A 25664-nucleotide genomic window follows, 5' to 3' on the forward strand; every position below is an offset into this window, starting at 1 on the left:
ATACTCAGTCCTAAAACTGACTCATGAGTTACTTCCTATTAATCAAGCTCTCAATGTCTGGACTGGTGGTGTGCATAGACAGGAAACAAACCACCTACATAGTCAATGTGGTACGAACTGAAGAATAAAAGCACGTAACAATAAAAATAGAAGTCTTGGAAAAAGAGCAAGATTTAAGAGTACAGTTAGTTGATGGCTGGTTAGAAAAAGCCGTAAATTAGAGACTATAAATAGCAGAACTGTTACAGGTTTTGTAATAATGTCCTATAACATCATTTTGGAGGCAGTGGTTTTCTATTATTACCTCTAATGACCAGATTGCATAAAGAACAAAAACTGAGAAGCAAACTATGCCTATAAATGAAGCACATTTAGTCTACAAACACGCACACACAAATGTGTATGGCCATTCTATGTACTGTAAAACAACGAAGACAGAGAAGTCACAACACAGAACAGTAAGTCCAAAGGTGAGAAGTCTGATACACTTGACTTTATTACAACTCTCCTTTGTGCTTATGTCTCAGATCATATCATAGATGACATAAGTGCCTCTATACAAAACTGAAGTTACCTTAATCCATGAATGGATGATTTATTTATTTATTTATTTATTGAGGTTACCAGATAGATTTAATGCCTGAATTTGGACCTGTATGTATGTGTGTGTGGTAAGGTTTCCTGTTTTCCTGATCCTCAGAGTATTTTAGTTATTATACATCTTAATTGTAGATTCTTCACACTTTACCTCAAGCTGTACCAGCTAATATCCTTCTCTCCAGAAGTTTTTTCTTCAGTGTCTTCTGTGGAACCCATAAATTATCACAGCTTTGACAGCAAGTTTGATACCACTTCCAAAGTCAAGATTGTCTGTTCCCAAGGAAGTCATTATCTCCATGGATCTGCAGTCAGGAAAACAGACCATATTTTACCTTCGCATTGTTTTCTGGTGCAGTGTCTGACCTAACAGCCTATAACACATCTCAATTTTTTTTTTTTTAATTTATTTTTTTTTTTCACTGAAGGTACTGAATGCTTGAAGTTCCCTGCACTGATTTATGTGATAAAGTGGTGCTGCCTACCTACATCTTGGTGATTGAAATGTTTCCTTGTGTCATCTGAGGTGGCTCACATCATGGATCTGTGAGCTGGAGAGGTGCTAGGGCACAAGAGCTGGTGGGGTATACACACCATCCTTTGATGCTGCACAGTGCTGCAGTCCCACTTCTCCAAGACCTGACTGTGTCAGGTAATTAGAGTCATCATGTCTGTTGTGCCTGGGAGATGAAGAAAGGCCACAACAATGTGTTGTTTGCAGCTGAGAGAGTGAGGACATATATATATGGTTTAAGACCATACTTTGGCCATAGCATACAGCATTTTTGATGCTGGTAGCTGTGAGAGACTGCCGAGACACAGGAAGTGGTAGCAGTCAGAGAGCCCTACAGCCACACAGATCAATATTCTGGGATGAATCAACAGCATTGTCCATGGAGTCTGGAGGTGAAAGGAAGAGCTTACTCTCTGAGAAAAGCTTACTCTCTGAGAAAATCTGACAGAAAATTACTACCCAGAGAAAACAAAGTACAGTTTCCTCAGAGAAGCTACAGGTCCAGTAGTAGCCTTTGAGGACTCATGTCTGATTCCCTTACTCAGGACTGATTTTCTGGGCAATACTCCTCCCCCAGTACATTTCAGTCATTGTTCCAAAACACAATTATAATTCTTCAGATGCAATTAGCCATGGTGATGTGTATTTCATTGCATTGCAGTTGTCTCACTGCTGAAATGAGCTGCTGATCTCACTTGATAATCATTGTTAATATAGCAGGACTTCTGCCCAAGTTCAGCTTCTTCAGATTTGAAACAGTTCTATGAAACAAGGAAAAAGTTGAAGTAAAATATAACTTTGTGCCATGTCCTCTGTATTAAGATAACATGTAAACAGATGGGTTAAATACAGATACTGACTGTGGTAATTATGGATATATTTACCACTGTGCTTTATTAAGGGAGTGCATGTCCTGTGCATATGATCCCAAGAATGGCAAAATTGCTTTATCTTTGTACAAATCATGGGATCTCTGACAACTTCTCAGAGACATCCTCTTGTCTAAAATCCCTTCTTTGTGTATGTAAATTCCAAGATGTGGTACAATTCAATGGTAAAAACATTTCTGTTTGTTTTATAAAGCCAGTGATGAGAACTTTTTTCCTTTTGAAATGACAAAAATACTTTCTTTCAGTTCTATTACAGTAAATTCTTTCTTAAGTGCCAGGCTTACAATAGATATTTGAACATTTATGAGAAGATGCTGTTTTCTGAGTTAGTGCATTCCTGAATGAGAGTGAATAAGCAAAAACACCATCAGCTTATTATTTTATTTTATTTTATTTTATTTTATTTTATTTTATTTTATTTTATTTTATTTTACTGACAAACAGTACAGGCAGAATGAAAGCCAGATGGTAACATTTCAGTTTAGCCAAAAGAAGATTTCTCATAATCATTTATTTAAATATTTCATTTGATGTAAGGAAATTATTAATTGTTCTCTAAGTAATGAGCTTCAGCATTAATTGCTTCTTAAAATCTGACTTTGATGTTCCAAGAACTGGTGTTAATGCTTTGGACTAACATAAAAATATAAAACTTGTTTATATATATACATATATATGTATGTATTTCCATTATACAAAGTCATGATTCAAATATTACTGATCTCTTTATTTTTAACTTGATTTTAAAGCTGTCAAAGTAAATAACTTGGGCAAAGAAATAACTAAGTTTACAGAACTTTTCAGAAAGGTGATATATTTAGTTGCAATTTATTTATTTCAATAAGAGAATTGATCCAGTAATTCTGAAAGCAGCTTGAAATGGTACCTTCATAGAACCTATTCTTTAAGTTGGATTTGAGTAACAGGACCTCAGTAGGTGTTTTATTCCAGGACCAGAACATCTCTTCTGTTTCTTTACCAGACTGAATGTAGTTTTTTTTCTGCTTTCCTATCTTCAGCAAGCTCCACCATCCTTTGAGAAGAGATAGTGTAAACAGAAGCAGGTAGGACAAAAGGAGGAGAAGGGAGAGTTTGGCTTGCTCTAGCACCTTCCTTTGACACCACAGGACATGCAGCAGTCCTTTCCCATGCTCAATTATATTTTCATTTAAAAATACAGATAATTGAGAAATAGCATCTCCGGGCAACCTCATGTTCCTGGGAGCAGTAAAAAGCTTAAGTCTGGAGCAAGGCTAACAAGGTTTCCAGGTGAAATTCTGCTTTCCTCCCAAGAGTTGTGGAGGCTCAGGTCTCAATAAGGACAAACCTTTAACATTTTAAGCAGCAGAGAGAAATCTGTAAATTGAAATGTGAGTGCAACTTCATCACAATTTGTCACCAGTGTTTAAATGAAGCTGAGGAGCTCTAAGAGGTCAGTTTGCAAAATAACCACGAGAAGAAACCTTGCCAGCATAAGGCCCCGCTCCCCACCCCTGGTTAATTTTTTTCTGACTATGAGATTCTAACTACATTCATATCCATGCTGGAGAGCATGTTCAGATGGTAAGTGTAGAGCACTAATTATTAGTTATTTGTTTTGGAAGTATTTGTACTATCCAGGACCAAAACCTCCACATCTGGTGTTATTTATTTTTTTATTTTTTTTTTTGAGGGGGGGGGTGTGTAATATGTATCTGTGTCTGAAGTACCTTTTATGCATTTCTACTTAAGCATAAAGCTTCAAGAGCAGTCTCCACCTTAAAATTGATCCTACTGTTTTTGCCTTTTTAAAAACGAAACGACGCTGTGACACTGTGGGTGGTTGGGTATGTTGTAATCCTGTCATGCACTTGGGTGCCCAGACTGCAAAGAATCTCTTAATTTTTAAGCAGGCAGGAGAATTGCTTTACCTGAATGGAAAGCAGGCTGCCTCAATGGCTGTGAATGATGCCACCCAAGTAGGCTGAGAGGAAAAAGCCAGTGAGACTCTCTTTTTAACTCAAAATTGTCTCTTGAAAAACCATTTGATTTTGACTTGTATCACACTGTTGTGGTATTTCTGTTCCAGTATATGGAATAGTGTTCTGTTATTAAAAACATGCTAACAGAACCCAGCACTTGATGGTATGGGAAAAGCAGTAAGCAGAGCAGGCTATCGAAGAACACTGTGAAAGTCAAAATATGCTATGGAAAGTAGGCATGTTTGCATATGTAATCCTAGGGAGTCAGCTGGGCTGCCAGATATTTGGGGAACAAGAAATGCTGGGTAAGTTGATGGGATACAGGCTTTGACTGCTACTAAGTGAGCTGATCCAGATGAGTGAAAATCCATTTTGCTGATAAGATTTAACATGTGTGACAACAGCATGGCAAACTTGCTGGAAAAAAGACTGCAAAGATATCTTACAGTATCAGACTACAAACTGTTTTTGATCAAAGCCAAGAAGAAAGTTGTCTGTACATGTATATTCCAGAGGAACTGTATCTTGTCTGGAGCCTGACTGTGAAAGATCCAAGCTATTGAAGCTGAAAAGGTATCCTTTAGCATTTCTCCCTCAATAGTAAAGGAAGGCAAAAAGCTATGTGATGGCTGTGTAAGTGGATAGATGTCAGTGTGGAATGCTTCTGACAGTTTGATTGGTCTGATTTTGAAGAAAGCATTGCTAAATGTCAATCATCCAGATATTCTTTTCTTGATTCCGTTAATTTTAAGGAGCAGAAGGAACCTTACAAAAAACTGTAGGCCATGTAGTTTTTTGGATTCTGGGATTCTCTTTCAGCAGCCAGTTCAAATTCTTCAAAGTCAGATGAAGTGAATGACCTTCCCACTTCTCTAGCTGATAACTGTCTCAAATGTTTGTTATTTATATTTTATTTGAAAAAAAAAAAAAAAAAAAAAAAAAAGATGAGAGCTATTTGAAGTGACTGATACTTCAGTGAGAAAGGGATCCAATAAATTAACTGGCTTGGTTACACAAGCTTAACCAAATTGAAGGAGTATTAACAATATACTTGAATTCTGTAGCATGACAGTGATTCATTGCACTCAAGCAGTTTCTTGCAACTTAAGCACCATCTTCTTTGTGTCCCTTTTGCAATGTTTTTTTTCTTTTCTGAAGACAGATTGTTCCTGCAATAAAATATCTGTCATGGCTGATTCTTTTCTATCCCTTGCTTAATTATGACCCCAAAATACTTTTGAAGAATGGTGGTGATTTAAAAAAACAGTGACTTCACTACAGGTGGAGCATTGTTGGACAGTACAGTTTATCTGTGTCTATGAAATAGCATTAAGTCACTCAAATTTGAGTAGTTCTATTATAGATATTCCCCATCAACAAACTGTTATTTCTCTAATTTCTGAACAACAGATAACTTTTCTTATGTTTTGCTGTTGGTTTGCAACTGAAATGACACTGCATGTGTCATTTTAACATGCACCTGAAAGTCTCAAATATTCTCAGACAAAGCCAAGTTGGAGCATGATGGTATGTCATTAAAAATAAGTTCTCATTGGACAGCAATGACAAACCTATTCATTTATGATTGCTCCTCACAAACATAGAACAGTATGGAATGAGAAAGACAAACCTGAAGCAACAACAAAATACAACTTTCATGATAAATGTAGAACTGCAAACCACTGGAACATAGTGCCAAATTGTGGTTTATGTTGCATTGTGACAGAACACTGTGAGGCAGGATAATATTGCCAAATATTAGCAACAGTCAATTCCTTTGTGAGAAATTAAAAGCTACATTGAGAAATTGTTCACATCTGTTCAACATTCTCTGTATTAATATGACATTTTGTCTTTCAAATGTAGTATGGCAGTATTTTCACTTAAAAACTGAGATAATTATTGACCATATGTGTTTTGTGTTGTCATAGCGTTATTAGACATATACAGATAAAAACAAATATAAAAATGACCATTCACCTTTACAATTTTTGCTTTGTTTATTATTATTTTTTGTCAACACAAGTTGGAATGAAGATATTTATAATCAGCTCAGAGAATAATTGTTAGAATATATAATACTGGCTGAAATATATTGACTAACAGCAACTGTAAGGTGAGAAAATGAAATTTATGAGAAAAGTAAACCTGGAGTAGGTTCGAAGCTACAGTCAGAACAGCAAGTTGTATGTAGCACAGTGATTAAGGAAATGTGAGTCGACTCTGGGAGATGTAAAGTGTTTGTAAAGACCTCTTTCCATTTAGGAATGTTTGATGAGTAAAGGGGAATGAAAGAAAGACAGAGAAACAGGCCTCAAAGCAGCAGAGGATCAAGGGAGATAGGGGCGAAGGCAGAAGGCAGATTAATAATCTTTGACAACTATCTAAAAAGATGCATTAGGAGGTAGGTGAGTTGGGCATTGAAGTAAACGTTTTGGCACAATATGGCACTGGGAGCCCTGGAAAAGATTGGCAGCATGAAGGACAGAAGTGAGAAAACAAAAAAAAAATGATAATGAGGGGTGTAGTTTTGAAAACAAGACATCAATTGATGTAATAACATCAGTATTTGGTATTGGTATGGGAAGTGGTAGACTGAGAACAGGAGTAAAACAAGCAGGTGCCTGATATGACTGTGGTATGTCTGCAAAACAACCAATAACATGGGATTAAGCATAGAGCAGAAAGTAACTCGTAAAGTAGCAGCAAATGTGGTAGCTGAAATTATGATGAAGGATCAAGACAGTTTTGATGAAGAGTTGACAAGAGAAGAGGGGGATAATCTCTGAACATCATCTGGAAGGATTGTATTGCATTAAAACAAATAAAGATTTTCAAGAGTCATGAAAGGAGATCAGCTTTAACCACCCATTGAGAGTAAGAGATAAAATCTAGTAAGTGATAGCAGACCATTTGTGATATTTACTTTGTTTGCAAAAAGGATATTTTTTTTAAGGTACTGAGTATCTTGTCTGCACTTGTCTTTAGAGGATTTGAGTTGTTTTGGTCTGAGGTAATCTGCAATATTTATCATAACGCTATTTGTTTACCTTTTTTTTTTTTTTCATATGTATCATTTTTTAGGTGATTTAGGAATCCCTACAACAATGATCATAATGAAGATCATATCTCCACTACAGTGACCTCTATTACAGAAAAATAAGAAGACTTAACATTTCAAACTATCCATTCCAAGAGACATTATGTGGTGGAATATATTTAGAAATGAAGAAATAGTATTTTCAGTTGCAGATAATATATCCCGAATTATATTCACTTAACTTTTAATTCCTGTTGTTAGTGCTACTACATCAGTTTGAAAGACAAAGGTTTTGGTGCTCCTTGTTAGCATCAGTAATACTGCTTTCACTGTTGAATAATCCCATTAGAACAAATTAAGTCAGCGCAACTGAGTCCCACTCCACTGCTCTGTTGATCCTAGAATTATTATTTTTTTTAAGACAGTTCTTAATTTGGTCATTAAAATGTTTTTATGAAGTGAAATGTATTGTGACTAGAAAAACTAAGCAAGGATGGCAGAAGTATGGCAACCTTAACTTGGTGTACTGGTATTCAAAATGATGTCATGGTAGTGCATATGTAATAAACACATATATTAACTGATACAAAATTACTGATACTGCATGGGACCAGTATAATATATATCAAAAAGCCAATGGAATGGTGTATTAAAGATTAAGTTTAGATAAAAATATTGACTTTAGATATTTTCAGGATTGCCACAGTCAAGTGCTCAGAATGACTGTTTTGATTTTGATTTAATCTTTTTTTAAGAAATAAATGTTGTATTTTTTTAAAAAATTCTTTTTTCTTTTTTCTTTTGGTAGGGGGTTGTTTTATTTATGAGTTTTTATCTTTAGTAAGAGCAGGCCGCATTTTGAAGATTTTCTGTGGAACTATTAGAGACTGAAAATTTCATTAAAAAAAAAAAAAAAAAAAGTAAGCAAGATTCTTTTACAATCCCAAGTCCCTCAGAGCAAGAACTTCAGGCAAACAGTCAAATAATATGAAACTTCCCATGAAGTTCAACAGCACTTGTAAGAGACATTGTTTTTCACATATGCATTAAACTTTCTTAAGGATGATAATCCCACCTTTAGGGCTGGTGATATAGGCCCTGCAAGCAGGGACATGCTATATAGGAAAATTGAATAACCTCTGAATACAGCTGAGGATAAAATTAGTCTGGGCAATGGAAATCTATGGAATCTTTTTCATGCTTCTTGGTTTGACTGGATGATCAGAGCAATATGTAATTTGATACATTGTTATGCCTGGAATTAGCTTTATTTTCCTTTTATTTTACTGTCTTATCAAATTAAACTTCTGCAACTTCACTTTTTTATGTCACTTGTTCTAGTCAAGCCCAAACAAAATAAACTTAATCTAATTAATGTGTATACTGAAAACATATACTAAAAGGAAAACTAGGCATTCAACATTAATATTACTGATTTTACAAGGTCTTCTGCTCTGGCCTATGCTAGATCCCAAGGATAGGTCTTCAAGTGACTCTGAGTAATTAAATGTTTAGAAATCACATTACAGAAGTTGCCAAGAGGGTGGGATGTACCCAACCTTTAGTCATCATTTTCAGTAAATTTTCATCTTATCACATTGCCCTCAATTCTACTAGGGCTGTGAGTGTAATGTAACCACAAGAAAATTCACAGAGGCATGCAGTGAGGTTTGGGTTTGTTTGATGTATTTTTAATAGGTGTGTCTGTTGAGATTTATTTATTTATTTATCTATATAAATTTGAAAAGTATGTTGAGTTCATTGTATGCTTTAGTGGACAAATTTCAGTGCAAGAAGGAAAAATGAAGTAACTTGGGGGGTGGGGGAAGGGAAGTTGGGGTGGATCAGAAGCCTTTAGCAATGGAGAAGAACAAGGAAAGGCCAAGAACATTGCATGTTTTTACCACCAACTACATTGGCCATGAGCACTATCCTCAATATCCTAAAGGATCAGTAGCTGTACAACTGATCACCTCTCACATTGGTAGGGAGTGACTGACAGGCAGAATGTTCCTCATCCAGGTAAAAGCCATAGAAATGCAAATCTGCAGTTTTTATAGGATTCCTTTATTCTAAGGTCTTGAAAGTGCTGGTATCAAAACACAGACTTTCACTAATGTTAGGAAGAAGATAACTGGTAATACAGTTCTGTGAGTTGACTTCTAGAAAGAAGAATAAAGAGATAATGAATCTGTACACTTTTATGTTATTCACATATAAATAGGGGGAAAAAAAAGATGGAGCTCATTCAGGTGTTGTTTTTTTCTTGCTGTTGTTGTTTTGTTTTTTTTGTTTTGATTTATATAGGAACACAAGGAGGAACGTTTTTTCCCCTTCTTATCTCTAGAAGTCAAGTGCCAGAAAGGGAGCATCCCTGAGAGAAGACTGGAGAGCATGTTGTTTTATCCAAGGAAGAAAGACGTTAGTAACTGAACTGTATAATCACCAACACAGAACTGACATCTGAAGTAGATATGGTTTAATATTATGTCAGGGATTTTAACTAAAGTAGTCTTTAGTGCAAGACATTCACTTCAGAAGGAGTCAGAAAGTTCATACCTCTGTAACAGCTTACTACACAGATTATGTCTTCAGAAAACATCTTTTATTTCTTCCTCTGTCCTTGGTGGTCTTGAGAGTAGAACGCTGACTGTGGCAGCATTTAGATGGTTACAATGCTGTTGTAACTATTTAGGGGGGAAATAACACACTTTACTTTCCAAGATAGCCTGCGCAGCTCACAAGAGTACATTTGTGTTTCCAAGGTCTTGAGAGTTATGGAATGCTACTCACATTAGTAACGATGATAGTCAAACTAAAAAGAAAACAAAAACCAACCAACCCACCAACCAAATCAAACCAAACCAAACCAAACCAAACCAGCAAACAAACAGAAAGAAAATACAATTTGGATTTGGATTTTAATGCAATTTATAATGGAAAGAAAGAATTTTTTCTGCTTCATCTTCTGCACAGTCAAAATCTGGGATTTATAAAGGCATTAAATATGAACTGGTTCTTTTTTGTTTGTTTAGCATTTTTCTTACTTTTGCCATTATTCTTCAAATTAAAAGGCATTCTAAGGCTGTCCAAAATTTGAAAAAATACAGAGTATAGGGTGTTTCTCTTATATGGAATAAGAATATTAGTATTTAACACAGGAGATTAAAAAAAAAAAAAAAAAAAAAAAAAAAAAAGGCTACTAATATATTGCATCTTAATTGCATGCATATTTATAAAAAAAAAAAAAAAACAGAAGTACTCTAAATGAACTATAAAAACATTCCTTTGGCCTGTTTATTAAACATAAAATTATATGTTTAAGAACCACACATTAAGAACCAGACACTGTGTTTTATTTCTTCAAGAGCTGGTCTAGTTATTTCTGATTAGTTGCTGAGACATTTTAAAAACTATCAGATATATTTACCCAACATTTGCTTGGCTGACTCTCAAGGAGAGGATCAAGAAAGGAAATGGAGAACACCAGTGATAAACTATTCCCAGGAATGTTATAAAGCTGGCAAACTCTCAAAATCATGTTTTACTGAGGTTCAGATGAACTGCATATTATATACAGTCTTTGGAAAACAAGCCAGGTTAATGCATTCTCTGCTGGGGTCCATGAATTTAAGAGGAAATGTGTACTGAATATGCTGTAGTTTCTGTTGTTTTATTTGCTGGTAAGCAGTCATAGTGTAAGATGGCTACAAAAATGTGAAACTAAAAGCCATATTTCTGGAAGTATGAAGAGCATACTGACCAATCTGAGCATGCTTGGATTGTTAAAATAGTCTGGCTTAATCATAGAATCGTAGAGTCACAAAACCATAGAACCATAGAATGGCTTGAGTTGGAAAGGACCTTACAGATCATCTAGTTCCAACCCCCTGACATTGACAGGGACACCTCCCATTACACCAGGTTGCTCAGAGCCCCATCCAACCTGGCCTTGAATGCTTCCAGGAATGGGGCATCCACAGCTTTTCTGGACAACCTGTTCCAGTGGTTCATCAGTGAAGTATTTCTTCCTTATATCTAACCTAAATCTATCCTCTTTCAGTTTAAAACCGTTACCCCTTGCCCTATCATTGCAAGCCCTTGTAAAAAGTCCCCATACAGCTTTCTTGTAGGCCTCCTTTAGGTACTACATGTCTATGACACCAATGATGTGCTTCTCCAAAATTTGATTTTTCTATTTATTTTTAATTATATTTGTATTGATTACAGAAGAGCTAACATCATTTTTATTGCCACTGTACACATACACTTTCTTTCAAGAATGTATTGCTAAAGTTGCCGTATTATATTGCTTGTAGCTAAGTATTCTAAAAATGTTTTTCTCCGTGTAAACAAATGCTAGTTCCCTGTTTCAGACAAATTACTTCTTCACATTGCCTCCACAGAAGCATACTTATGGTATCCTTAATAGATGATGCTCAGAAGCTCAGTTAATGGGTAGATATGTGATACTAGAGAGAAATTCCAGTTGTACTTGTTGCATGAAAGTTAATATAGATTTAATGAGAAAAAAGATCAGTGATAACAGAATTGTATCTACAGGGGAAAAAAAAAAAAAAAAAAAGGAAGAATTATTAATAAGTAGAAAAGCATGTTTCATCTACATCACAGCAAAATTATTTTAATCACTATTACTCTCTAACATAGGCAAAGTGACATGAAATAGATACAAAACAGCCGTAATGTGAGAGTTATAGACACTGACATACACATTCTCGTGGTGAACTTGCCAAGACTAGCCAAGCCACTAGAAATGGCTTCACCACTGTAAAAAACTGACGTAAAAGGAAGGATCATGAAGTCTGAGACCAGCTCCATCTAAATGCTGTAAGTAATTTCCACTATTGGATCTACTTAAAGAATATAGTAACATCTTGCAATTGGATGACATCTTGCAATTAATTTTCGATTAGTACTGTTAAATGTATAAATGAGCTTCTCAGTTGCAATACAAAGCTATTAATGAAAGCTAAAATTATAAAACAGAAAAGCCAGAAACTTTCATGAACTAGTAGCTTTGCTACTCAGCAAAGAAAGAGTTTCAAGTAGAACAATTTAGTATGATAAGCACAATTCATTGCTGAGCTCTCAGTATGGAAATGATTATATTTAACAAAATAATCACCATCTCTGGTTTTATTTTTCTGCAAATTTCCTACTGCTCTTGAGAGGAAGCTAAAGTAGTGGCATTTCAACAGGTCATTACTGTAAAAATATATTGTTTAGGAGATTGCAGGTATGTGTATATTGTGGATAGGAGATCAACCACAGAATATAAGCATGATATAAGCAGACAGAGGTATCTTTGGCAAAATTCAGCTCATGACATATGGAAAGTCCAGAAGAAATACTTACTCAAAGATTGGAGAGATACAGTGCATTCAATTTTTAGAGATTCCTTTTGCTTTTTGTGTTTAAAAACAAAACAAAATGAAACAAAAGAAAGCAAAACAAACAAACAAAACTTACTACAAATACTATATGTGGAAAATTGTATTTTGGACTGAATTAAAATCACATAAAACAAAATCTTTCTTTTTTGATGTGTGGAAAACAACAGTTTCAGTGTTTTTCTGCTGTGGGATCCTCATGAAGAATTAAAAATCTCTGTGCTTGTCTGGTTTTGGGTTTTGCTAACATGTGCTCCCTTTTAAGCCTATCAGGAGCTTGAATGTGTATCTTGGTCTAGGCCCTCTGAAGTCAAACTGTCTCTGTTTCCTTCTGGAATTTAACCAGGAAGTGCTTGAACCACCAAGCTGTAGGCTGATACCAAGAGATTTGCAGACCTGAGAAATTCAGATAAGCCCATACAAGCTTTGAACCACCAAATCTTTTGAAGTTTGTCTTGAAGTGATCATGAAGTGTAACTTCACTGCTGTCTGCAGGCAATGCTAAAACATGAACGGAAACAGATCTCTGTTTTGGAAAGCTACTGTGGGTGGATTAAGGACAAATGAATAAATACAACTATATATGGAAATACAACGTTCTTCAGAGAAGCATTCTCTCTCTGAGCACTTGAGTATTTCCCTGCATCCATAACAACAACAAAAAAAGCTCATAAAATGGGTTGATTTCCTACTTAGCCCTTCATTTTCACTGTGGGTGATCTGATGCAGTGATATGTTCCTTAAACATTTATTTTTCTATTTACACAGACAAGCTGTTGTTGTTTACCAGTTTTTTCCATTAAACTGGTCAAGGGTGTATATTTGAGGGAAAATCCAGCAGTAGCCAGAAATTGCTGTAAGTAGAAGTAAGAGTGGCACAGGCATTGACAGGGACTCATTGTGGAGCAAAGCAAGTACCCAGCACATGAGCCTATGCCAATTTTTCTTAAGACTGTCAGCTCTGCCAGCTAGATATGATGGCATAATATCATGAGACCTTTTATCCATAGTTACACTTTTTTAATAATGACAAATAGCAGATACTTCAGGAAAGTATATGAGGAGTGGGAAAGTGCAGGGTGATACTTCCTCTTGCAAACCCTACCAGATTCTGATAGACTTTGATAAAAGATATTTCCTGACCAAAATGTTGTATAGATGTCCCCATGTTTAAAGCTTTTATAAACTTTCTTCACAAATTGTGGGTTCAAAAGCCTATTCCTAAGAGAAAAAATCATACAGCAATGAATTCTGCAAAGTCTGAAGTCATCTATAATTAAATGTCATCTACAACTATGTGTTTTTCTTTAAAAAAAAAAATGTTGCTTTTTTTGTTTGTTTGTTTGTTTGTTTTGGATGCATTTTGTACTATGATTTATCACTGATCACTCATTATCTGTCTTTTCCATGAATTTCACCATTTTACTACCCCAACACTGAAGAGAAGGTTTTGTGTAGATCTAAGTAACAACCATCCAATACCTACGAGGAGGTCATTGAGAAGACAATGTCGGTTGTCACTCTTCACAGTGGGAGGGCAAAAGATGATGGATTGAAACAAACAAATAAAAATGCCATATGGGACATAATGAAAAGCTTTTACACCATGAGAAGAGTAGAAGAGGCTGCCAGTGAGGCTGTGCAGTTTCCATCCTTGGAGGTTTTCCAGTATACAGCTGGATAAATGCAGAGGATATATAAAACTATCCAAAAACTGTGAGTAAATGAAGACCTGTCAAATACTTACAGCAAATTTAGACCTTATTAATTGGTAGTTATGATTAAATCTGGATTTACCTGTGTGTATTTCTTTGCATGTATTGACCCTGTTTCTTATCTGTCATTTAATGTCCATATTCTCCTCCTAAAGTACTTTACAGTCAGTATAGCTTTGAACTGCTCTGATTACTTCTGTATCATCAGAAAGCTTCATTACAGACTGAACAACTAAGTAAATTATATATTTAATATATTAAATATATCTTTATATATATATATGTATAATATATATTATATATAAATACATATATTATATATTTGATATATTAAATATTAAACATATAATTAATTACATTAAATAATATGTTAATTAATGTAATGAATATATTAATATGTTAAATATATTTTTATATATCTAAGTTTTGTGTTATGCTGTTATCTGTTTTTAAGGCACCTTAAAATCTACTGGAAAATGAAAACTCACTGTAAATGATGTAGATCAAAGAAGAATGAAGATAGAAAGTTTTGTTACTAGTATCCATGCTTTTTTAAAAAAATATTTTTTGCACTGTTACACTTTTTGGCCTAATTTGCCAGAGTTTAGGGCAATTTATTTTTATTGTAACTGGACATGGCTTTCATTTCTTTGGGATGGTTCTTTTGTTAGACTCCTTTACTCGTATGTTTAGCTATGATATTTTTATATCATTCCTTCCAAGGTCATTTGGACTGATAGAATGTGTTTGTTCAAAGCTTCTACTGACATATGTCACATACTTTTTGGCTGCTCCTAATTATTTTCTATTAATAAATTTTTCAGAGTAGTTTAGTAATTACATATTAGATCAAGTCACATACATGTTAGTATGAACTCAAGAAATGCCCATCCTTTTATGTATTTGCTAATTTGTTGCTCATAGAAGAAATCATTAATGGCATATAAAACCATAAGTTTTGGGAGAGGCTTTCATGACATCTACCTAACCCACCACACAGTGAATTCTATTAGCTTTCTTTCCAGTGCAGTGACTCAATGAGTGGCTCATTGCATATACGAGTTAAGGGAAGGGTTTAATGATTTAAGCTCTTGGGGAAAACTGACTGCTTTTCAAAAGGAAGATTTGACCATGTTAGTATTGTGTGCATCATTTTGATCCCTCAGTGGTTCCTGATGCCCCATTAATGTGGCATTTCTGTATTAAAGGCTTATGTTTAACACTAGTAATATAATACAGAAAACAATCTGTAAACACTTTATTTCTGCATTATCATTGCCTTTATTGTTTTAATAAGCTTAGGGTTGACATTTGGGCTTTTTCTTTCTTTTTCTATTTCTTTTTTTTTTTTTTTCTTCTTTTCTTTCTTTTCTTTATTTTTTTTTTCTTTGACTCAAGCTCTAAAACTATTCAGATGTTTTTAGAGCCCAAAATGTTGACAGCAGAATATAAGTCCCAAAGCTAACAGGCTTCAAGAGAAAAACACTAATCAGTAAGGAAAAGGAAAATTACTTTTTAAATTTCATTTATACAAACACAGCTTTTCTCAGTGTTTTCAGTTAAACTTTTTGGAATGCGTTTGCATTCTGGCTGTGGAAACACAGTGTCGTTACTGAGTATGCAGGTACATATGTTCACGGAAGGAAAAAAAGTTGCAAGAGCAAGAACCTCAGGCGCTTGTGCATTTATAGTACTAAAATATAAAAAGTAACTATCACATTGTCCTGGACTGTAAAAGATATCCAGATGAGAAGATGAAAAGAATGACCATAGCCAGATGGGACTGAATGTCTTTCATTCCAAACCACAAGAAAAAAAAAAATCACCTAACAAGAAAAGTTTATTTGAGCTGAATGAGTCTTGCAAAATAATGTGAGTTTTGTCAGATCAGAGCCTGCAAAGCCACCCAGTACTCCAGCAGTCTGCATCTATGGACTAGGCATTACATATTAGATGGATTTTATGGATAGTCTTTCCAGAGTTTTATGAAGACCATACTGAAAAAGAGTAACCCAATAAGAGAACAGTGAAAGGAAAGGTCATCTGGTTCCTATTAGTGACTGAGGTCAACTTTATGCTGAACTTAAGAAAAGAAACTCAAGTCTTTTAGGTTTTGGTACACTGTTACCAAAACCTGAACAGAGCAGTAAGCTACACTCAGGTCTGTCAAGCTGTTGACTGAACTGAAGGCTAAGTCAGTACCTGAGAGACATTTTCATAGTGCTTGAACATAGAAGTGATGAACTTTGATGTCTGTATGAAAAAAGCAACTATGCCTAAGAGATATTTTTATTCCACCTGGGCTGGAATGGAGGTGGTTAGGGTCAGATTGGAAAGGTCAGAGAGGGAAGAAACCATTGTAGATGATAGTAGTGGGTGGAAAATAACAAGGAAATAATAAAATGGAAAACTGATTGAAACCAGAAAACATGAAAACATTCCTATGCTAGATAAGGTGTAAGATAAGATAAGACTGGATAAGATGTATTTTTGGGGGGGAAGGGGCAAGACACTTGACAGAGACACCTGTATTAGCTGTTCCTGAAAGAGAAATCAGTCTGTTTCCCATACCATTTGCTACTTTTTCAAATTAAACTTCTCACAATTTGAAAGGCAGAGATACAAGGTTATCACAAGACATCTATTGCACATCTGTATTCCACAGGTCATGAGGGAACACCACTCAGCCACATGTGCTGGCATTGATGCTAGAAAGACTGTCAACTGCACTCTACGTATTTTGTATTTACATCCATGCTCTTGTGTTTGGATCAATTTTCCCAACATTGTACACTTCTGAACTATTCATTTACTGCTTGTGTTGTGTAAAGACAATATGTGTATTGATAATCTAAAATATCATTTTTTCTAGTTACAATAAACCACCCTGGAAGCTTGCTATTCCTGTATTTTATTTCATTTGGCTATTGTGTACAACTGAATGGCCAGTTCAGACCTCTCTAGTTTTTTGTTTGTTTGTTTGTTTGTTTGCTTTTGTTTTACTTTTTTATTTATCTAGAATAATAATCATAATGGAGTAAACCTTTTTGCTAGTTTAATTTTCCCATGTTTTGTTTCTCTGAATGTAATAAAGTTGAATAAGTGATTCTGTGGGCAGACATTGGCCCTGCCAATCTGTATGTTGATTAAGGCTAGTCTTTTTTAACCAATTATGTCTGTCAAATACTCTTGTCTTTTCTGGTCTTTAGGAAGTCAAGCAATTGATTCAGTTCTTACATTAAACATCCAAGCATGAATCTCCTCACTTTGAAGTCAATGGCATGACCCTCTTTACTTTATGCAGAAGAATGCAGACAATTTAATACTTTCAAACCAGAAGTCTTGGTTGCTAATGTTCCCACATTCTTCATACCAGATAATGTTATAATTACATGACAGCTAAAAAGTATCTGGGTGAATTTCAGTAATGTTGCAATATGGAGGACAGTGGGTTTGACAGCTAAGTTGTCAGTTGTAAGGTATTCAGCATTTTATAATAATGTCTGCTTATGGACACTCGACCTTATGAACACAGTAAACATCAGAGTAGATTTAATGTAGGAGGTAGCCCTGGTACAAAGAAGAATCTTGTGTGCTACTAGTGTATAGTGTAGTTGTCTAAGGCTAGCCACGTTTGTCCTTGCCCTTTTATGTGCCTCCATGCTGTAAAGCAGTACTTGTAGGCACTTAATAACCTCTGCTGACCTCTTGTCCTAAGCATAAGTATTTATAACCTTTTTCTGAAAGGATCAAGCAGAGTTCTTCTATAAGATATCTGGACTATCTGTCTCTTTTTGTCATGTAAAACTACTCTGGCTCTAACCTGGCATTCACAGTTCCTTCTATGAAGCATGAGATCCCGGCTGTCCCCAGGTAAGCCCCTTAAATGACAGCAGCTGCTGCTGACCACTGGCACCCAGTCCTGCTCCCTGACATCCTCTCTCTTTCTAGCATGATGAATGCAGAACTGATGCCTGAACAATGTCTTATCTTCAAAGTGGGGAAGTTTGCCCTCCCACTCCACCCCCCCTGCATTGTTTATAGCCTGATTGTTTATAGTCTTGCGGTTAAAGTGTTTCCTAGGAGATGTGCTTTCGCTTGCCTGCATGACAGGAGTATATTGCACTTCATCTTCCTAATTGCTGCTCATCTTTTGTATGAAAAAGGGAGGAGGAGAAGAAATCCCCATGGGCCCTTTTAGAAAGGCAGCCGCAGCTATAGAGGTCCTGAGAGTGTCTCCTGCACCGCTTTCAAGGGACCATGGCTGAGGCATTGGAGTGAAGGAGTTCCAGCCACTGAATCCTCTCAGGCTGCTGTAGTGGTGTCAGTCACTCTGGGCTTCTCAGATATTTTACGGTCACAGTATGATATCCATTGAATTTAGGGTAGATGAGGTAACACTTGATTAAATAAGTTCAAGATGCAGTTATAGTTGGTACTATATTCCTCGTATTTCAGATGTTCGCAATTTTTTTGCATCTAGCCCCCAGTACTAATTGCCATCTGAAGCAGGAAATGTTAACAAGGGAAGTGGATGCATGTTAATGCCCAGAGGTGTGGGGTTCAGTCTTGTGCTGAAATTAGGACTATCATGGATGTCTCAGATCCTTTGTGTTTTGCTTGTATACTGCTGAGATTCTGCTGGTGTGATTCTACCCAAGAGACTTAACAATCTTAAAGAGAAATGTTTGGGACATCGTGCTACTTTGATGCTACAATATACTATTTTCACCCCTCCTGAAGACCAATGCGTAATGTCAGGTCTAGGAGTCTGGCAGTGTTGAACAGCTTTATATTCCACCCACTTTTGCTGAAGCTGGGAACTGCTGGTCTAGAGTTTTGTTCATCATCTAATTTAGGGAACTGCAAAAAGGCAAACCACACAGATGCAGGCTTTCCAGACCTCCCTTATAATATGGGATTTCCTGTATTGTGCATTCAAACAGTACGTCCTGTATATAAAGCACACAGGAGATAATTTTTTCCATATTTTTCTTGTTTGGTTCCTATCTGTTCCTCCCAGGCTGCATCTCAGAGAATATATAGAGCATTCAGAGTGAGACAACAGGAGAGAGGGAGAGAGGGCTCCAGCATTCCTATTTTAATATTTAAAATCTAGCATCACTGTGCATTCACCTTACAGATTTTACCCCAGTATGTTCCAGTTCAACTTCATTAGTAGATTAACAAAAAAAAAAAAAAAGTGTGTGTGTGAAGTTTCTGTAGTTCAGTGGAATTTTCCATAGGCCTTTCAGGTCTGGTACAATAGTGAACATTTTCTTGTGATCATTGTTCTTTTTTTTTTGTTGTTTTGCTTTTTTTTTTTTTTTTTTTTTACTCTCCTGTAATATAAAACCTTTTCTATGCAACAGAAAGTCACAGGTTTATTCCTTCTTTTTGATGATGCATTGAAGTAGGACCTGAGTGGTTCTTTTGCTGTTCTGGCATCAAGATTCTTTGGTCTAATGGAGAAGTACATGCCACGAACCAGTGGTGCATGAAATTTTAGTGCTTATTATAATTTCTTGTTTCCTTAAGAAGCTAAGAAAATGCTGTGTATTAAGTAAACTTAGACTGGGTGGAGTGAGCAGGAACATCTGCATGTCTTATGTTATGACTCCCCTAGCAGTCATCTATAGTGCTATATAGCTCCAAAAAGTCTCACAAGCATACAGATGGTGGCGTTCCAACAAGCTGAAACTGCTGGCTACAGCTGATGTTTCAGCAACTCATTTTATCTGCAGCTGCCTTCATCTGTTGCTGGCTTTTAGGGAAGAATACTGAGTGTCCTTAGATTTTATTTGCTGAAGGAGGGACAGAATCCCAAAGGATAAGAAATCAAAGCCAAAAGAAAATTAAAAATAAAATAAAATAAAATTAAATTAAATTAAATTAAATTAAACTAAAAAAAAAAAAGGAAGAGAAAATATAAATTCTATAAGAGAAGACTGCGGATACAAAGAAGTTTTAGAAGAGGTTACATCAGATATGCCTTTTAAGTCCATGGTGGGACTTATTGCATGGAATTGTATTCAGCAGAATTATATCCTTGAATTCAGCCACTATGTTACAATCCACTACTGACACAGATCTATTTAAATGCTTATTCTATTTCATAAAATACTCCTATTACAGATAAAACAGTAGTGATATAGCTGATCATCAGACCACAAATATGTATTAAAAAAAAAAAAATGTACTCTCACCTTTCCTCAGAACTCAGAACATTTATTGTGACAATCATCTGATACTTTATTTCTTTTTTTGTGTGTGACTTACCTCACAAAAGTTTCAGCAACCAGTATGGTAGCCGTCAACTTGCTCGGTTTGGTGTTACTTTTCTTATAGGTGTATCTGATCTGAAAGGGAGTCTCTAACATCAAAATCCTGTCTTATTTGTAAAACTGAACTCATATTAAAATGTGTTAGAGGGAAGAATTTAAATTTGAATTATACATCAATATCATTTAGCTATTATACATCATATCACCTCAGCTACTGCACTTATCACCCTATTCCTTTCACCACCAAGGCTCAGTCCAGTAAATGGCATTTCCCCTAACCCTTTTCCCTCTGCTTCTTCATTTTATTTCTCTGATCCACTTCGAGTGAATAATATTAAATTACCTTCAACATTAAGTGCTAACTTATAAATGAGGGCTCAATTAGTTGTCTTTAAATGAGGACCTTTGGGGTTTCATTAACGAGAAAAATACATGGATTATATTGATTTGTGGGACAAGGTGATGTATATATTCCACTGGATCTTTAATGGCAATGAGTTTTATTGCTCTGTTCAGCACATACATAATTGGTGATGTATGTTGGGGACGGGGATGGTTATGGGGTAAATCTTTCTCTTTTTGTCCATTTTATAAATGAAATTTGTAATGGCCAGGATTCATTCAAAGTGTTTCTTTTATTGATTATGATAAATATACCCGCACTCAGAACTAGAATTTATAGCTCACACTTCATAAGCAAAAAAACACTTACCTATACATAGCACAGATCACCGTGGCTCATCCCTGACATACTGGGTTTTGGCACCTATATTTCTTTTCGTTTTTGACAGTATTACAGTGCATATTTAGACACCAGCTCCAGAAGCAGCTTCTCACTTTCTGATTATGTTACTGTCCAGTAAAATTGTTTTTTGAACAAGACGCTTAAATTGTTCAAAAAATCTGAACACAAACTGAATCAAATAGCCATAGCCTTCCTGCTAAACTCAGGAAATCAATTTGTCTTGAAAGGTAACAGCTCTATCCATTAACATTTTGAAAGGTTTCCTAGAGACAACATGAAACTACAACATAAGTCATGTATTTGTTCTGTAATGCTCTGGTTCAAAGTGCAAACAAATAGTTTGGGGTGTGGTATTCTTGCTGTTCGTAGCAACTTTTTTAATCACTACCTCTTGCTTTAGAGTAGGCAAGCTGCCTGTTAAGGCTCGTTTATTGGTCTTTTTCATTTCACAGCTAATTTCACACTGATATCACCTCATAGCCACAAAAAGCCTTTCCAGCCAGACTTTAGAGAGGTGAAATTCCCTGCAAGCCAGTTAAGCTAAAACTGTCCCATGAACTTGCCTACAGCACCTCCCAATAGGTCCAAGATAGCATACATCATTTTCCTAAAATCAGGCAATTCCTAGCAGTAACTGGAAAGATCTTGCATGATCTTTCTGATACTAATTCATTTTATTCATAACCAAACTAATTCCATTACCTTAAAGATGTTCAGTTTTCAATTTCTCCATGATACTCACTTCCAAATGAAGCGGTACCCTCATACAGTATTATCTCCCTCTCCTTCATCATGGAGCATCTCCTCTATGGCATGATTCATATCTGATGCCTATGAGGAAAACCTGAAGAAACCACTTCCTGGAATCAATTCTTAAATACGCAATATTGAATCAGAAAGACCATGGAACAATGTTATAATTTTCCTCATTCAAACAATGAACAAAAGGATATACAATGACTAGAGTGGAAGGTTCATATTTATGGCCCACGGTGATTCAGCCTGGATAATCCATGAATGTAAGAATTGTAGTTGAGACCTTAGTGAATCCTTAGTGATTACTACAGTAACTGCTGTACATTTTTCCTAAACTCCTTGTGTTACAAAAATGAGAGAGGAGTGCCTTCCATGACTGTGTATTCACGATTAACAAATATTAGTAGATATCTGTACACTGGGCCCATATCAAGCAAAGGAGTACCTCAAGAAGCTGATATTTCTGCAAGTTGTCTTCAGGACGGATGGGGTTGTCCCGGTTACTTTCTTCTTCAATGCAAGTGAAACACTTAAAAGACATATTGACGAAGTTAGGCACACATAAAAGGTATTTGGAGTCAGAAAGAAGAAAAGCAGTTGTAAGTATAAATCAAAGGGACGCCACCAACTTTACAGGAAAACAAAACTGGAGAAGAAACCAACATGAGAGATGTTGTGGAGAAACTGAGCCCAGAAAATGGACACTGAAAAGATCCTAACCCATGTATTGCTCAAAGTGGTCAGGAAAGGGTGATGAGGTAAAGATTGTCTGGTTTGAGTTTAATGCCTTTTTCTTTTCTTTCCGCACACATCTGTGACTATCTTATTCTGCTCGAAGTGATGTTTTACAGTTACAAATTGTCTATCTGTAGGCCTTGACTACATGCCTATGGAAAATTTAATTTTGAATTAAAGTAACAACCAGGTATGAACTACGAAAAGGATAAGATTAAACTGGTGGGCAGCTTCAACGCAGAATTCTAGTATAAAAATCTACATTATAAAAAAAAAAAAAAAGAGGTTCAGAAGTAGGGTCATTCACTAGAATGAATTGCATTATATACAAGAAAAAGTGCATGACCAAATGATCTTAACCAGTCCATGATACATGGGAGATGCAGTCATTTTATAGATGTTGCTGTTTGGCTGTGTGGTGCCTGATTTTCAACATGCAGTGAAAATTCTAAAATGCATAGACATAAACTTCCAGAAAGATACATATGAAAGAATACAAATTTTAAAAACACACAATAAATTATTTTATTTTATTTTATTTTATTTTATTTTATTTTATTTTATTTTATTTTATTTTATTTTATTTTATTTTATTTTATTTTATTTTATTCTTGTCCTTCTCCCTCACTGACATTCTCTTAATCAATTAGTTCATCTTCCTTAGCTATTTTCCTGATATTTCCATGCCATCTACTAGATGGCATCCTGCAGGATTTGGAAAAAATCTGAAGGTTGATGAACTAAGTTTAGCTCTGTTCCATTTACTTTTGCGCATATGAATCTTTCTTTGTGTCTCTCACTAAGCACTGTAACTGTTCCAAGGCTGTTTAACAAAGCTAAGCTTCATTTAGCATATACACAATGAAGGCACATTTGTATCCTTTCACGTTTTTTTCCAGAAAGTTGATGCCACTTAATGGTGGGTGAGTATAATAATATCTGTCTCTGGGTGGATTTAACATCAAAACGTGTAAAGTAGCATGAACATCTGATTAACATATGGAAATATTTTTTAAATAAGGCTTTCTTTTCAAGTGCTGAAAGTTTCACAGTCTTTATAATGTTTTATGATGCTGCGGTAGCAATTCCATAGTTATAGTTATAATCTGCTTTCACATTTGATTTTTAAAACTCCAAACCTTCTATATCTCAGTTTTGAGAAACAAAAGTATTGACTATGACATTTTTCATGTGTGGTCTTTAACAAGAGATGGAATGTACTTATGGGAAATAATGTGATACAGGAAAATATGAAATTTTGCATATTCAACTTTTCTTTTGAAAAAGCTTCCAAACCTAAGATAATGAACACAGACCGCTGTTTGCATATGTATAGAACACTGGATCATATAGCACAGTAGTATGCCACTATTAAGAAAAATATGGAAAAAGGGTCATACTCTGATATAAATATTAAAATTTTATGATTATACTTATCGAAACCTTAACACAGAATACCCAGGTGAAAAAAAAAAAAAAAAAAAAAAAAAGAGTTTATAGAATTTTTAATAAATATGTTCTTATTTTTAGCCTGGCACTCAGTGCAGGCTAAAACAACAGTTGCACTCAGTGATCCTTGTGGGTCCCTTCTAACTCTGGATATTCTGTGATTCTATGAAAAAAATAACCAATAACACATCCTCTCCCACCTCCCTTCTTTCCAGGCTCAGCTTAACTCACAATTCTTCTACCTCTTCACCCTGAGCAGTGCAAGGAAGTGGGGAATGGAGGTTGCAGTCAGTCAATAATACTTCATATTTGCCACTCCTTCCTCCAGATACTATTCCCCTGCTCCAGCATGGGGTACCCCAATGAGATGAACTGATGCAACATGGGTCTTCTCATAGCCTGCAGTTCTTCAAGCACTGTTCCCACATGATCCAAACTGCTCCAGCATGGGTCCCCCATGGGCAGCAGCTCCCCCAGACCCCCTGCTCCTGTGTGGGCTGCTCTCCACAGGCTGCAGCTCCGGCTCGGGGCCTGATCCTGCAGGGCCTCTCCATGGGCCACAGCCTCCTCCAGGCCACATCCACCTGCTCCACCAGGGGCTCCTCCCCAGGCTGCAGCATGGAGATCTGCTCCACATGGAGCTGCAGGGGGACAGCCTGCTCCACCAGGGGCCTCTCCACAGGCCACAGGGGAACTCCTGCTGCATGCCTGGAGCACCTCCTGCCCTCCTACTGCACTCACCTTGGTGTCTGCAAAGCTGTTTCTCTCATTTTCTCACCTCTCTCAGCTGCTGTGCAGTGCTTTTTACCCTTTCTTAACTGTGTTCACAGAGGTGCAACCAGGGTCCCTCACTGTCTTAGTTCTGGCCAATGGTAGGACCCTTCTGGAACTGTCTGGAACTGGCTCCTATCTAACATGGGGCAGCTGCTGGACAATTCACAGAGGCCACCCTTGCAGCCCCCTTCCTGCTAGCAAAACCTTCCTACGTAAGCAAATGCTTCTAATAAGCTACAACTTCTTGCAGGGTTTGGAATTTCCAGAGAGAAGATGACCAAATAATTAGCCACAGTGATGTTCCACAGTGATGTTCATGAAATGTTTCACACACAGCTGCTGGGGCCACAAGCATATGCAGAAATTCACAATGTTTCAAAAAAAAAAAAAAAAAAAAAAAAAAAAAAGTTTCAGAAACAATGATTATGTATCTCTTACACTCTGTACAATAAATAAGCTCAGAACTTAGTGAAACCATCATATTTGAAATGGCCTGGGTTACACAATAGTTTACGGTGACAGAATGATACATGTGATAGGGAAACGAGGCTGAGAGGAGTTCTTCTATTTGATTTTTTTCTGTCCAAAAAGCTGTGATGGAAAAAAAGTGGACAGAGTGACACAAAGCTACAGTGGTGAGTGGTGCTTCTTATAGATTTATCTATGTGTTGTTATGTGTTGTTTCTTTTGTTTGTTTGTTTTGGGTTGTTTTTTTTTTTTCTTTTTTTTTGGTTTTGTTTTTTTAAACACATTTTCTTCTGAAAACCCTGAATTTAAGTTGCTGGAGATTGCA

General features: G+C 36.0%; 1 protein-coding gene and 1 long non-coding RNA gene across 2 annotated transcripts in view; one reads left to right on the forward strand and one right to left on the reverse strand.

Moving 5' to 3' along the window:
• Positions 1-995: 995 nt before the first annotated feature.
• Positions 996-25175, reverse strand: LOC311431777. The gene is made up of 5 exons (XR_014689638.1): positions 24839-25175; positions 22359-22442; positions 20408-20487; positions 9562-9689; positions 996-1872 (listed from the first exon to the last, which is right to left on the reverse strand). It is a non-coding gene; the product is annotated as an uncharacterized lncRNA (long non-coding RNA).
• The window catches only part of SULF1 (sulfatase 1), a 264797-nt gene continuing 253148 nt past the window's right edge, over positions 14016-25664 (forward strand). Inside the window, exon 1 of the mRNA XM_084509643.1 lies at positions 14016-14129. The gene's annotated coding sequence lies outside the window, so the exon portion shown is untranslated. The remainder of the gene's footprint in view (positions 14130-25664) is intronic.

Source organism: Aythya ferina (assembly GCF_964211825.1).
Source record: "Aythya ferina genome assembly, chromosome: 2".
In the NCBI taxonomy this organism is placed as follows: domain Eukaryota; kingdom Metazoa; phylum Chordata; class Aves; order Anseriformes; family Anatidae; genus Aythya; species Aythya ferina.